This window comes from Neomonachus schauinslandi, chromosome 7 (genome assembly GCF_002201575.2).
Source record: "Neomonachus schauinslandi chromosome 7, ASM220157v2, whole genome shotgun sequence".
NCBI classification, from domain to species: Eukaryota; Metazoa; Chordata; class Mammalia; order Carnivora; family Phocidae; genus Neomonachus; species Neomonachus schauinslandi.
This window is the reverse complement of record NC_058409.1, coordinates 21,722,829-21,727,978: the sequence shown is the minus strand read 5'-3', so window position 1 is coordinate 21,727,978 and position 5,150 is coordinate 21,722,829.

Genomic DNA, 5,150 nt, shown 5'->3' with positions numbered 1-5,150 from the left:
AATTGTCAATATGTACAGATGACATGATTTTATATATAGCAAATCCTAAAGATTTAATCAAGAGACTGTTAGATCTAATCAATGAATTCAGTAAAGCTGCAGGATACAAAATTAATGTATAAATTCAATAGCAGTACACTTATAACAACAAATTTTCTGAAAAAGAAATAAAGAAATAGCATCTAAAACAACAAAATACTTAGGAATAAATTTAACTAAGGAGATGAAAGATTTTTATTCTAAAACTACAAGATTTGATGAAAAAAACTAAAGACACAAATGAGTGGAAATGTATCCCATGGAAGAATTAATATTGTTAAAATGGTCAATACTACCAAAAGCCATCTACAGATTCAATGTAATCCCTATCAAGATTCCAAAGACATTTTTTACAGAGGTAGAAAACACACTCCTAAAATTTATATGGAACCATAAAATACCTCAAATAGCCAAATAAATCCTGAGAAAGAAGAAAGAAGCGGAAAGTATCACATTTCTGGATTTCAAGATACACTATACAGGTACAGTCATCAAAACAGACAAAATGGATTAAAGACTTAAATGTAAGACATGAAACCATAAAACTACTAAAAGAAAACAGGAAAAAAGCTCATTGACATTGGTCTTGGTAATGATTTTTTAGATATGATACCTAAATCACAGCATCAAAATGAAAAATAAACAAGTGAAAGTACATCAAACTAAAAGGCTTCTGCATGACAAAAGAAACCATCAACAAAGTGAAAAGACACATACAGAATGGGAAAAAATATTTGCAAGCCATACATGTGATAAGAGATTAATATCAAACATATACAGAGCACTCATTCAATTCAATAGCAAAAGAACGAATAACCCAACTGAAAATGGATAAGGGACCTGAAGCTGTGTCTCCAAAGAAGATATATGAAAGGCCAACAGGCCCATGAGAAGGTGCTCAAGATCACTAGTCATTAGGGAAATGCAAATTAAAACCATAATGAGATGTCATGCCATCTTCATTTCCAATATGAAAGCTTTATTCCCTTTGCCTCTTCACTGCTTGCTTTTTCTCTCTGCTAATGGCCATCATAAAAAAGATACAAGATAATGAGTGCTGGTGGATGTGGAGAAAAGGGAAGGATCATGCACTATTGGTGGGACTGGGAAATAACTCCGACAGAGAAAGACAAATACTGTTCGAACTCACTTACATGTGGAATCTTAAACAAAATGTACAGAAAAGTAGATCAGATCTGTAGTCACAAGGGGTGGAGGGTCTGGAAGAGGGGAAGGTGGTCAAAGGGTATCGACTTCCAGTTATATAAGGTAAATGAGTACTAGGGATGTATGATATCATGATGACTGTAGCTAGCACTGACATTTGACATACATCTATATGAGAAAATGGATGTTAGTTCCTCCCCAGAAGCAGATAGGATCTTGAGGTGGATAGCTAACAGATTACAGTCTTCATCTCCGGTATGAAACCTTTATTCCATTTGCTTTTTCACTACTTGCTTTTTTTTTTTTTTTTGAAAGATTTATTTATTTATTTTAGAGAGACAGAGTGCATGAGTTGGGGGAGGGAGCAGATGGAGAGAATCTTCAAGCAGAGTCCCTGCTGAGCTCAGAGCCGGAGGAGGTGGAGGGGTGGGGCACGGGCTTGATCTCATAACCCTGAATTCACAACCTGAGCTGAAACCAAGAGTTGGACACTCAACGGACGGAGCCACCCTCACTACTTGCTTTTTGTCTGTGTTAAGGCATGTGATGACAGTGCTTCTTAACTCCGGCAGTGATTGCTGAATCTGCTGCTAAGGCCACAGCTGCACCCCAAAAGTCCCTAGCCTTTCTTGCTAAGGTGGGTCTTGGGTAATAGAATTACCTAATTCTTGCTTGGTAATTGCTTTCAATTCCTTATTGGCCGAACAAGGAGGAGTCTCTGCCAAAGCAAATGCCTCCTGCTGTACCTGGATCAACACTTCCGGTATTGTAGCAAATACAAGATATTAACAAACAAGCCCCCTGGGCAAAACAGGTTGATGCCCTTTCAGGTACGTTCTTTGATTTACTTGACGCAACAAACACATACACCGAATACAGCAGGATGCAATTTTAGAGCATAATTTTGGGTAAGATAGTGAAAACAATATTATTTTAAAATACTGAATGAAATTGAAAGAGTTCCCAAAATATTAAATGTGTACAATAATGAAAAGATTAATGAAGCTATAAGCTAGGCATGGTGATATCACATTTGTCAATATTTTATAGAATTTACAAAAATGCACTGGAATATTTGCTTTACAAATTCATTTGCAGGTGGTGGAACCAAGCTATCTCAGGAAACAAACACTACACAGAACTTTAAAATAATCACAACTTTCACCTTCTTTTTGAAAGGCAGCTCATTTAAGCCTACCCAGAGAAGCTCTCTGACGTAGAACTTTCTGAGAATAAGTTTTCATTTACCATTCAAGGATAGATAGGTAGATAGATAGATAGATAGATAGATAGATAGATAGATAGATAGATAGAAAGAATACAGTAAAACTGATATTTCTGGTGTATAGTTTTTAAAGTGGTAATACCTATATAGATCTGTGTATTAGCCACCAGAATTAGGACACAGAGCAGTTCCATCTCCCCCCAAAACACTCCTTCAGGCTGCCCCTTTGTAGTTACACACTCAAACCACCCAACCCTTGGCCACAGCTGATCTTTTCTTCATGGCTATCCTTTTGACTCTTGTCAAATACATTTTACTCAGCGTTTCCCACAAAAGTTCTTACCCTTCTAGGGAGATCCCAGAAATCTCTGACTCTCTGGATGAAGGGGGTAACATTAATCATCTCCTCGTGGATAGGTTCAGAGAGGAAAATGTATTGAAATAGAAAAAGGAGGTTAAGATGATGTCATGATTCACCCTCCATGGGCACACACACAGGTGGCAAGATGAAATGGGAAGGACTAACCAAATATTGATACTAATTCCTTTCTCTTTCCCTAGCACATCTGCTGTCATCTTCTCAACTGATTTCTATCTCAAACCTCACTGGCAGAGGTGAAGTAGCCTTCCATGGAGGGCAGGGACCATAGTCTACATCATATCATTCAAAGATGCTGCTCTTATCACAAAGCAGGACAGACTCAAAAGAGGTTTACCTGATCAAAGTGATTTTCTTCCTGTCTTGGAATGATAAAAAGTTCAAGTTCTGGAGGAATATCGTTTTAGATGGAGGGAGGAATGGAGATTCTCATTTCTTCCCAAGGGTGGGTGAAGAAGAGAAAGGAAGGTAATGTAAGTGGGTACCTTGAAAAATATGGAGTTTCTGAGAGATGAAACAAATTTGCTATTTCTTGGATATAGTTTGAGAGCAGAAACCTCAGAGATGCACCCCATACAGTGAGTTCTGGGCAAAGAGGAGAGATGAATAAATGGTATATTTAGACAAGATCTCAGTTCTCCCTGGCATTCCCTGTGGCTTGGGAAGAGCATTGAAGCAGTCTATACTCATCCCATGGCTCCAGGGTAAGCTGTGAAAATGAGCTTGGAGAGTGAGCTGATGACCATCTTAAGAGGCCACTTGACTAACAGAAAGTCACAGATTGAGGAGATGTGCATTACAGTGACACACGGGGACCTGGAGAAGGGAGCTGATGCCTGGCGAGCCCAGCACACCATATGGGTGACCACGGTGTCACCTGCAGGAGTCAGCTCCACAGAGCACTGATGCCATGGGATAATGAAAGGAAAAGGAATGCCACTCTCGCTGCCATGGGTGTGTGCATGATTATCCGGATGGACTTCTCCTTCCCAGACCTGTACCCCCTCCAGAAGAGGGTGTAGGAAACTCAGAGTCAAAATTTGAATTTGACTGAGACTGAATTAGTAATCCTGATAAATGTCTCCTTGAACTGAATTTTCCCCAAGACTATTTTTTCCGGAGGCAGATAAGTAGCTCCTTTGCTCCTCACTCAAGCCCTTGGCTGTAGATTTTAAACCAGTTACACAAATCTGGCATCAGATGGATTCATTTTGTATCTCAGAAACCAGCTTTAAAGACAGTATGTGGCAAGAGCGCTAACCTCTGACTCACACAACAATCCTGCTGACACACAAGAAAATCACTATTGCATTACCCATGAGGGCTCAGGTTTTCCCAGGATTTCTTCCACACAAAACACATTTCTAAGATTCCATTTAAAATGCAGTACCAATTTCAGCACGTTTTAAATATCAAGTACGTATTGAACAAAGATCGGCTTTTAACTATATGAAGGGTTACATTGCTCATGAATTTTGTATTCCCCTAGGACAGTAAAAAGGCTGGGGATAGGGCCAGGACAGAGAGATGACTTCTATCTGCCTTTTTGTTCCCAGAGGAAAATGCTACCAAGTGGACCATGCATTCATGGGAGCCGAGAGTGGGTGTCTCGGCATTCACAAAACAACCCTGGATAATGATGGGCCCCCTCATCCCTAATCCCCAGCTTTGAAAGAGTTTGCTAAGGAGCCCACACTCTTCAAGATCTTTTCTCAACCTTAAGAGAAAGAATCACTCGGGGAGCTTGTTAAACGTGAAGACTCCGATCTAACTGTCCCAGGATTCTGCATTTCTTAACAAGCGTGCCCCACAATTTGAGTAGAGACCGCATGGAGGACTTGGTTAATGAGTTCTGGGCACTCAGCTTGAACAGCTTGGTCTGAAGACTTCTCAGTATGGGACCTCAATTACCGTCACCTTCCCGCACTGAACACACTCGACAGTCTCGGCAGGGCTCTGCTCCCCACGCTAGGCCTTCATCAGCACAATTAATCACTCCTATTCTTTGCAAATTCCCTCATCTGTCAGGATTTCCATGTTCTGACACCAAAGAACTACAGTCCTCAAATTGTTTGGGAAGTACTTTCCCATCCTGGTGCACACCTGCCATCTGGTGGTGAGAAGTTAACTCCGAGATAAGGGAAATATAAGCCATCAGTTCTTTCCACTTGCCTGCCCCCTTGCTACGCACCTTCCCCCCAACCCTTGGTTAAAAACTCAGGAGTGTCTGCTCCGTGTATAAGTTAAAAACATGATGTTGCCACGTTGTGTCTTGGTGCCCTACCTGGCGGGATTGGAGAGTGGGCATTGGAGGGATTCATTCCAGTAATACCTCTGCTG